This window comes from Chelonia mydas, chromosome 1, assembly GCF_015237465.2.
Source record: "Chelonia mydas isolate rCheMyd1 chromosome 1, rCheMyd1.pri.v2, whole genome shotgun sequence".
NCBI classification, from domain to species: domain Eukaryota; kingdom Metazoa; phylum Chordata; order Testudines; family Cheloniidae; genus Chelonia; species Chelonia mydas.
The window spans coordinates 134155439-134166403 of record NC_057849.1 but is presented as its reverse complement, the minus strand read 5'-3'; the positions used below and the strand labels follow the sequence as shown (position 1 = coordinate 134166403).

General features: G+C 42.1%; 1 long non-coding RNA gene across 1 annotated transcript; it reads left to right on the top strand.

Annotated features, from left to right (window-relative positions):
• Positions 1-6632: 6632 nt before the first annotated feature.
• Positions 6633-10281, top strand: LOC122464020. The gene is made up of 3 exons (XR_006287853.1): positions 6633-6706; positions 8564-8653; positions 9396-10281. It is a non-coding gene; the product is annotated as an uncharacterized LOC122464020 (long non-coding RNA).
• Positions 10282-10965: the final 684 nt, after the last annotated feature.

Below are 10965 nucleotides of genomic sequence, written 5' to 3'. Positions count from 1 at the left end.
AACAACAATAAATACCCCAACTTCAAACTAGTACTGAAGGATTTGTACTAAGCAGTGACTGATATGCTTTTATATAAATTTGGCAATCAGGTGTGACCTTTTATCATTCAGGAAACTATTTTGCCTTACAATTCTTTTTAGGAAACAAATCTGAGGAACTGTTCCAGATTGGGGTGTCATTAGAGGAGGTTTTGGAACAAATTGATAAAATAAACAGTAATAAGTGATCAGGACCAGATGGTATTCACCCAAGAGTTCTGAAGGAACTCAAATGTGAAATTGCAGAACCACTAACTGTCATCTGTAACCTATAATTTAAATCAACTTCTGTACCAAATGACTGGAGAATAGCTAATGTGATGCCAATTTTTAAAAAGGGCTCCAGAGGCAATTACAGGCTGGTAAGCCTAACTTCAGTACCAGGCAAACTGGTTGAAACTATAGTAAAGAACAAAAGAACTATAGTAAAGAACAAAATTGTCAGACACATAGATGAACATCATTTGTTGGGGAAGAGTCAACATAGTTTTTGTAAAGGGAAATCATGCCTCACCAATCTACTAGAATACTTTGAGGGGGTCAACAAGCATGTGATCAAGGGGGATCCAGTGGATATAGTGTACTTAGATTTTCAGAAAGCCTTGGACAAGGTCCCTCACCAAAGGCTCTTAAGCAAAGTAAGCTGGCATGGGAGGGAAGGTCCTCTCATGGATTGATAACCAGTTAAAAGATAGGAAACAAAGGGTAGAAATAAATGGTCAGTTTTCAGAATGGAGAGAAGTAAATAGTGGAGTCCCCCAGGGGTCTGTACTGGGAGCAGTCCTATTCAACATATTCATAAATGATCTGGAAAAAGGGGTAAATAGTGCTGTGGCAAAATTTGCAGTTGATACAAAACTATTCAAGATAGTTAAGTCCCAAGCAGACTGCGAAGAGCTACAAAAGCATCTCTCAAAACTGGGTGACTGGGCAACAAAATGGAACAAAAGATGAAATTCAATGTTGATAAATGCAAAGTAATGCACATTGGAAAACATAATCCCAACTGTACATATAAGATGATGAGTCTAAATTAGCTCGTTTCAGAGTAGCAGCCGTGTTAGTCTGTATCCGCAAAAAGAAAAGGAATACTTGTGGCACCTTAGAGACTAACGAATTTATTTGAGCATAAGCTTTCATGAGCTACAGCTCACTTCATCAGATTGAAAAAATTAGCTGTTATCACTAAAGAAAAAGATCTTGGAGTCATTGTGGATAGTTCTCTGAAAACATCCACTCAATGTGCAGTCGCAGTCAAAAAAGTCAACAGAACGTTGGGAATATTGGGAAAGGGATGCTAATAAGACAGAAAATATCATATTGCCTCTATATAAATCCATGGTACTCCCACAACTTGAATACTGCATGCAGATGTGGTCGCCCCATCTCAAAAAAGATATATTGGAATTGGAAAAGGTTCAGAAAAGAGCAACAAAAATGATTAGGGGTATGGAATGGCTGCCATATGAGGAGAGATTAATAAGACTGGGACTATTCAGCTTGGGAAAGAGATGACTAAGAGGGGGATATGATAGAGGTCTATAAAATCATGACTGCTGTGCAGAAAGTAAATAAGGAAGTGTTATTTACTCTCTCATAACACAAGAACTAGAGGTCACCAAATGAAATTAATAGGCAGCAGGTTTAAAAAAAAACAAAAGAAGTATTTTTTCACACAACACACAGTCAGTCTGTGGAACTCCTTGCTAGAGGATGTTGTGAAGGCCAAGACTATAACAGGGCTCAAAAAAGAGCTAGATAAGTTCATGGAAGATAGCCAGTATGGTGTCCCTAGTCTCTGTTTGCAAGAAGCTGGGAATGGGCAACAGGGGATGGATCACTTGGTGATTACCTGTTCTGTTCATTCTCTCTGGGGCACCTGGCATTGGCCATTGTCAGAAGACAGGATACTCTGCTAGATGGACCTTTGGTCTGACCCAGTATGGCCATTCTTATGTTCTTATGCAATTGTCATGGCTGTCATTGTTCATTTGCATTAAAAGTGAGCTTTGAAATCCTCATCACCTCTCTTTTAGCTGAAGATGCTTGCCTCTAGCCTCCAGGGCCATTTGGTGATGGCTTCTCATTTTTTACCTTCTCCTGCAAATGATGGGTAATGTTAGTCCCATAGCGAATTCATTGTCAAACTACAATTTGTAAGGTTTGCCTTGGCAATTTTTGTTATGGCTAGGAAGTTATAAAATGCTCTATTGGAAAACACTCCTTATGTATAACTGGTATTCTTCGAACTGGCACATGAGGAGCAACAGTGTGGCCACAGGACAGGTCCCAAAATGTTTTACATTTCTTGCAAAAGGAATACAAAGTGAGACAATTGGGGGTAGGGAGGAGAATGGCCAAAGTGGGTGACAATGAAACTGCCAGGAAAAACTCAAATAGGACTCAAAACTTATATTCTGTTTGTTTTTTGTCATTTCAATTAGAGTTTTACAAAATAAAAGCAAAATCATTTTCAGTACTGCATACCTCATCTGTGTGAAGTTACTATGACTGCATATAAAAGCATAGTGAAATGGCCAGTTGTCTGCATCATTGGCTATCCATGTGATCACGTGATTTGTATGTGAAGTACCTGCAATTATTCACCCAAATTAAGCATGGAGTTGCATGCACAGGCACGCACATGCACACACCTTTAAATATTAGCTACTTAAAGGCAATTCAGAACAGACACAATGTCAGTTTTTCGAGTCTCATCTGAAAGAACTCCATCTCTCACCCCCTACACACAGAATAAACAACATGGAACTCCATTTATCTTCATGGAAAGATGAATGACTGAGTCAGTCCTGGATCTGAGCTGTAAGTTTAAGGTAGTCTACTAACACCAAACCTGAAAAATAAAATTGAACTGAGTTGTTTTAAGGCACCTTGGATAGAAGAAGTTTACATACCCGCTAGTGGATAGTTTAACTAAGGGTGGGAAAATGTGAAAATAAAAGAAATTGAAAGGAGGGAGATAAGTGCAGGGGATACAGTGAATATCTAATAGCAATATGCACGAAAACCCGTTTACATTTTTCCCAGCAGTTTAAAATTGCAGCAATTATTCCTTCAGTGGCAAGTGGTCTGTATTTATGATGAGGTATAATCAAACAATATAATGTGTAGATGGAAACTAATTCCAACTCCTACTTAAAAAAAAAAAAAGTACAAAGAAGAGTCAAGAATTCCAATTCCCCTGAGATTCCTGTGATCTAGACTTTATAATATGACAGAATCTAAAGCAATAGTCTCAAAACATTGCACCTTACAATTATGTCCTCCCTTATGAAATCCAATATTATAGAATGCTGATTCACTGGAGATGTTATTAAGATTGCATTCTGTTTTTTCTGAAAGTGCCAGCAATTTTGCATAAGTTTGTGTAATTATATAGTATAGTCTTCCTAAAACAATTCCGGGTACTCAGCTTAATATCTATCCATATGTAATAATAACAATTAGGCCTGGTTAAATAGGAAGTCAGTTATAACCTCTGAGACAAGTCTTTGACCACATACTGTATCATTTTCTTTACTTTTTTTAAACAGCCGTACTGAGGTGAGGTTTGAAAAACCCCAATCAAAGGCAAAGCTTATTCATTTTGGTATAACACGACTGTGATAAAGATTAAAGAAGAGACAAAACGAAATCACTTTTCATGCACAGCAGAGGACCAGCAGGTGTTGCCATGGAAACAAAGTCAATCCATATCTGCTTCATCACTGCGTGGGCTTCTAAAAGAGCCTCTTGCCTCACACTTGACAACTTTTTGGGCAAATTGCTCTCATGGGTAAAGGAGTGACTTCTGCTAGGTTACATTGATCCATATCTGGGATGGTCTGGCCATTCCTGGCAGGTCTCAAGCCTCGGGCAACAGTGAGACTGCAATTTTACCAGCTGAAAGGGAAAAAGTGAACAAAAGCGACAGGAGAGAGAGATGTTCCCCAGCAGACTTCTGAAACGAATGACCTGGGGGTGACTGCTGCCTTTTGTTCACAGCACACCTGCAGGAAAGGTCAGAAAACACACATCAGCTTCTCTTACAACCAGGGAACTGATTTGAACTTAATGGCAGTAGAAAGTATTTATGTGCCCTGCATACAGGCATTTGAAAGTCCCATTGCTGTGTTCATTGTTAAAGCTACTCAACTGTTTTGTAATTGTTGTTGAGCCATCTGCTTCTGGTATCAAAAATAGATCAGAGGAAAAAATCAAGTATTCTTATCGTCAGAACACAGTCTGATCCTGAGCCGCTCGCCTGCCCCCTCAAGCCACCACACACACCCTCCCGTTTCAGAGTAGCTTTCAGCCGTATATCTGACGGGAGCTAAGAGAATACAATTAGTTTTAATGACATTTTAACACCATGAGACAGATGTACACTCTGGTGTATGTCCAGGTACAGTAAGCCTGATCCATTCTGATTTTGAGTTTGTTTGATGTGACTTTTACCCAGCAGAGCCTTAGTAAAGTCTCCGGGGCTGTCATGACCAATAAACAAATGGGAATGACACCAAGTGAAATACAAAATGAAAGGTTAGCTAAGAGGATGCAGCCTGAATACAAAATCATCCAAATACTCCTCTATGAGCCCTTTGGACATTGTTTTAAGTTCATCATCTTTCATTAGAGACCCTTTTGAGGATGGGTGGAGACAGCACTCACCTCTTGAGCGCCTCCCAGAGGCTGGGTGTGCTGCAGTTCTTTTATCACTCCGGGCACCCCCTGCAGCCTGCTGGCTAAACTTTGTGGGTCTTCAGTGGTTTGGTCCTCTGGCCAAGTCACAAAGTCCAAATGTACCCCTTCCAGGGTATTAAGGAGTCGAATAACTAACCGCCTCAGCTCTGGGCCCTTTAAGTTCGGCCCTTTGTTCTGGCTCCCAGATAAAGCCTATGCCCTTCTTGGTGTTTATGCCATTTTACCTGTGGCCATTGGGGGAACCCCGGCCTGCCCACCAGTCAAGGTTCCAACCCAGGGACCCTGCCTACAGCAAACATGCCTTCCGCCTGCAATCCGTCACTGCAAGTTCCCTAGGCCTCTTCCTACTGAGCCGGTTTTTCTCCAGCCCTATTTCACGTTCAAAGTCCTCAGGGTCCCCTCTCTCTGCAATCCCAGTGTAAATTCAGCCAGCCACAAACTCTGGCTACTTGTTGAGGCCCTTAGGCGTAAAGGGAGCAAACAGAAAATGTGTGGACTTTCTTTAGAAAATGTCTGACTGTTTCTTTCCTTCCTGTGACGGGGTGTACCTGGCCTTTGCAGTTCCCTGGCTTTGCGATCCTACTGCACCCCACCAGGAAGCAGAGATGTGACAGGGTAGGAGCAGCACAGGTGGGTCCGCCAGGCCTGCCTAAAGAGGCCTCACAGAAGCAGCCAATCTGAGGCCAGCAGCCTCAGATAAAAGGAGCTGCCTGGCAGTAGGAAGGCAGTTCCTGGCTGGGAATAGAGGAGTGATTAGAGGAGGTGTCAGCTTCTATTGCTGTTGTGACTGTGAGTATTCCCCACCAACCACACCCCAAGGAGGATTTATCATCTTGCTGACTGGGGAGGCCCTGGCCTGGGCTTCCTTTCTCTTGGAGAAATCTAGCCTGCTCCTGGGCCAGTTTGAAAACTTTGTGCAAGCCATGGTGGTAACCTTTGACTACTTGAACTGCACACTCACAGCAGAAGCTGTGCTCCAAGCATTGCGTCGGAGCAACGATCAGTTGCCAAATTTGCCATGAGATTTCCATACCTGGTAGTGGCCACTGAGTGCAAGGAGCCTGCATGGCATTACCACTTATGGCTCGGCCTCAACGAAATCAGAGATGAGCTGGCTTGAGTTAAGTCCTTGCCCAGACAATCTAATTGAATTCTGCATTAAGAGCGATAACTGTGATGGAGCACTGCCAAGAGCAAAGCTCAGCCTTCTGTGCCGCACAAAGGTCTGACCCGTGTCATGGATGAGAAACGTCAAGTCTCATCCCCAATAGAGGGGTACAGGCTGGATTGGTATTCCTCCCTGTGACGCTACACCCCATATTCTTTATTAAAATATTGTTATAATATGAGTGTAACATAATGAAGATGTATTTTATGCAAGATGGATCATATGAGGTATCATAGGACAGGTTATGATTGACTGAATTTGATTATCCTATTTGTATGCATGTATTGTTTTTGTAGCTAAAGTTAGGAATATTGATTTTACATCTGTACTACAAAAGTGTTTGCACCTGGGGAATCCCCACCAGACAACATGCAATCAGTCTGGCTGACAAGTCAATAAACCAATAGGGAGAACAATAGGTCTTTGAAGATGCTAATCTCCCACCTTCCTGGGATGCTACAAATGACCTTTGACTCATGGCTGCTTTGACACTGCAGAGTCATGTGATCATGTCACCTGGTACTGGACTCCATGATAGAATACAAGTATTTTTCCACTGGGAGGGAAGGGGGGCACACTGGAAAACAGTGGGTTCCTATCATATGTAAAAACCTATTTAAGGCCAGGGAGTGACTTAATCAGGGTTTGTTCTTCATTGAATTCCCCACGCAGGATGATTGCTGGAAACATCTAAGAAACAAAGACAAAGTGGGGGAAGGGGGTGAAGAGCTGAGCCCAGGCTGGGAAGGTGTCTGGCCTGTGAAACCCTGCAGTTTGCCTAAAACAACATTTAGGGTGAGAAATTATTACTTAACCAGTTTATTTCGTGTATTAAACTTAGTTTGTGTGTTTGTTTTATAGGCTCAGTAATCTGCTTTGATCTGTTTGCTATCTGTTATAATCACTTAAAATCTATCTTTTGTAGTTAATAAGCCTGATTTTGTTTTCTCTAAAACTAGTTTGTGGAATTCATAACTGGGGGGCAAAAAGCTGTGCATATCTTCCCCCACATTGGGGGGGGGGGCAGATTTTTATGAATGCATCCAATGAAGTGAGCTGTAGCTTACGAAAGCTTATGCTCTAATAAATTTGTTTAGTCTCTAAGGTGCCACAAGTACTCCTTTTCTTCTTCCAACCCTAACCTTCTATGATTCTATGCACTTGAGTGCTGGGCAATTCCCTAGCTGAGTCTTCCCATGCAGAGGTAGGTAGATAGAGGGTGTGTGTGTGTGTGTGTGTAGGCTTGAGGGCCTGGCTCAGCAGGACAGTGTAGGGGAGCCCAGGCTGGTGGAACAGGTGGGCTTGATGGTACCCCAGTACATCAGGTGGCTCCCCAAAGTAGTGGGGGCAACCCATCACAGTCCCCTTCCTCAAGTACCCAATATCGATATTTTTTCACATACCCCTCCTGAAACCTTACACAGAGAACCAGGAGGAGTATTTGGCTTAGCAATTTCTTGACTCCTGATGCATTAGGGGGAAACGCCAATATTTAGTGCACTGGGAACCAGTGGAAAATATTCATACCCTGAACCTGCTGCAGGAGTTTCATGAAATCTATCCCAGCCTAGAAGCCCCTCATCGGCACCCTTGGAGGAGGGAGCACTGGCAGGAGTAAGGATTTGCAGCTAGCCTGATTACCTACCAAGTTAACCCCCAGGTAATCTAACAAGTGCAGCTGGGCCCTAATTGAGCTGCCTGATTGGCTAAAGGAGATCAGCAGAGGCATAGCAGGGTCCAGGCTGCTCAAAGCATTTGCCCATGGCTTTGATAGCTCCTATGCCTGTTTGTTTCCAGTCCAGCTCCTATCCTGTTACAGCCCTGCATCACTCCTGGTAAGCTGATTCTGACTCTGGGCTCTCATTCCTGGCCTCCGACTCCAGCTCTGACCCTGGGTTCTGTCTCCTGCTCCAACCACTAGGCCTAATTGCCCGTCACTGTCACTGACAGTGACTCACAGAAGGAGGGTGTCTGAATCAGACTTTCCCCTCATTAATCCTCAGTCTTACTCAGTATTACCTTCATGCACCTGTAATCCTAATTTGGAGTAACCCTGCCTTTACAACTCAAAGTATGAAAGAATTGGCTTTAACAATTGTTTCATATATTTGTCACCCTCCACAAAATATGACTTAGATTGCAGCAGAGGAAGTACTGTAGTGGCAATGGGTCTGCTTCAGATTCAATTGGATAAAGGAGTGAACTAAATGTATCAGAAGTCTGCCTTAATGACATTACCTAGGTGGCAAACCTAGACTCTTTCAAGGAGGAAGATACATTCTGGAGTCTATGGGCTTCATTCTCACTGCCTTGTATCTTCCATCTTTATTTACAGCTGTGCAAAGAGAGAGCAAAGTCAGGACAGTAGCATTGTACACCCACTTTGAACAGTTATGCATGTCTTCTGAACTACAATCCCCACTTTATTCCTGCAAGTAAGAAAAGTCAGAAGAATTTGCTGCATACAAAAATCAGTTCAATCAATTACATTTCTCTTCATAAGTTTTTCTCTACACCCATTTCTAAAGCATCTCTCACTTTGGTTTCTAAGCACTGTGCATGGATCATAGAAGTGAGTGAGTGCTGTCATGAATGGCAGGACATTCTCTATCCTATTCATATTTTAAACCTGTTCTGCTTAATTTAAACCAGTTCCTGTATGAACACTATGGCTATACCCTGGTTCTTTGAGGAACAGTATGGGGAAGAGATGAATTATAGCACAACTTGGTGAGTGAAATGGTAAGTGACATTTTCAAAGTGCTGGAATGAAGTAGGAGTCTAATAGGATTTAGTCTCCTAAATCACATAGGTGTTTTTCAACCAGTGACTCCTCTTGGTCTCGTTTGGGAGTTATTATGGAACCCGGCGCCTGCTACTGAAATGGTTCTTCCTCTAATTGAGTCGAAACCTGGGCTCTATTAAATGGATGCCAGACACTCACAGCTCCTGTGATGGGTCCCAGAAGAGATTGCTCGGAGGCAATCTCTGAGACTCTGTGAAGCCCGTTCCATTAAGGGCCTAGTGAACCAGCACCTTGAAGCAATTCAGCTAATAAAAGGAGACCTGGTGCAGGTTACTGAACACTGTCATAATGTGGTTTCTTTAGTTGCTTGCCCCACTTAGGAGATGGGTCATCAAGGTGTGAACGTTCTGTAACTTCTTCCGAAATTTCTTATTTCGGCCTAACGTATCATACAATAAGCAACAGAACAGCAATTTTAGTGTTACTCATTATGGCACTTGGTGTTTTGACAAGATTAGTCAAGTGTAAGGTTTGGGGAGAGTGATTTAGGTAAGTCATTTATTCATACTTAATGTTACGATCTCCTTTTATATGATGGCTTTGTAAATTTCAATATGTAGCTTCCTCTTTTCTGCTGCAGAACATAGCTCATCAGCTGTCAGCTTCTGTGTGTCAGAGACTGTCTCTGACTACCTAATTGGGAATTACATATTAAAATGCTGGGTTTTTCCTCCACAGGTAGGGGCCAAATCCTGCTTTCCAGTATTCAGTGTGGTTCATCCATATCCAGGATAGAATTTCACCTTGGGAATATTACTTAAGCATGTGCATGTCTCATAATTCCATTAGGGAAGACAGTCTGGAAATACTGGCAGGTGTCAGCCATGCTGTCTATCTTTCATGGGCTGATATTTCCTTTTGTCCTGCTTATCTGGTTTATATGCTCATCATTAGTAGATTTGCAGTAACTATACAGTTCAAAGGCAACTTTCTCTAACGTTCTAAAATGTTCACTATTTCTCATTAAACATGGCATTGGCAGTTCTTAGACTTGGGTACAACCACAATACAAATAGCTCTCCACTAAAAGTATCTAGGAGCCCCAGTCATTGACCAGGACACCATTGTACTAGGTCCCCGTCTCAGAGAACTTAGTCTTCTCATAATTCCCCCCTGGCCACCCATTTGTATCTGTCTCCTAACACTCAGACTCTGAAGGCTTTTAGTCTTTAATCTGTACACTTCTTTCAGGCTGTAACTCACCATTTTTATTGTACTTTTTTCTCTCTTTGGAAGCATATACATTACTTCAACTCGGAGTTTGTTGCTTAAGACTTATTTGTAATTAGACAATTGTTGCTCTTTGTTTTAATGGAAGGCCAGGAACATTGTCCCAAAGAAGAAAACTGACAATCATCGCTCCAGGGTAGCTTATTTTGTTTGTGAAACTCCCACAAGTGTTCTGATCAGATCCATGCGAGTAATGCTTTTCACACATAAAGCAGTTTGCTTTCCATTTCTCTCAGAAAGAGCTGACTCAGGTTAATGTGACCTCAGTTTATTTATTAATACAATGTCTTTCACTATTTACTGCTGAAAAACTGACGACAAATGATTGGACTTTGCTGGAATGGAATCTCCTGAGGAGTCACCATTTATACACGCTTTAGGATCTGAGAAATATAAACTGCCAGGTTGCATGAATGTACACTTACGTGCAGGAGAGGGCTAACTACACTACAGAAGACAAATCATTGTGGAAAAGGGCATTAAACATCAAATTGAAAAGGAAACCAGGGCGAAAATCTGTGCTAATATTTGTTAGCTGTCTGTTGACCTGAAATGAAGGCTAATTCAACAGAAAGCGATCTTGAAGTGAAATTTGGGGCCTGAGCAAAATGGGGGGAAAGAATAAACAAAAGGCAAAGGCAAACGCCTTGCTGGAGGGACAACTCTGAAAAATGCACTTTAATTTCACATGTTTTAGGCATGCTGAAACTACTGTTAGGTGAAGAATGAGTGCACTGAGGCCTATGTGTGTTATTGTCAGGTGTGTGAATACAATTGATTGTACAGAATATCCTACCAAGCACAGCCCTTTCTTATAGCTTTTTAAAATAATTCATTTAAAAATCAAAAAAAGGAAGTTTCCTTCCTGGTTACGGCCAGTACGTCCAGGAACCCAAGTGCACGTACACCTAGTCCGAGACAGACTACCCCAACAAACTTTCTGTCACACAAGACACACAGAGTGGGAGAAATGTACTACTGTCCCCATTTCACAGATGGGAATTGAAGCATGTGGTGA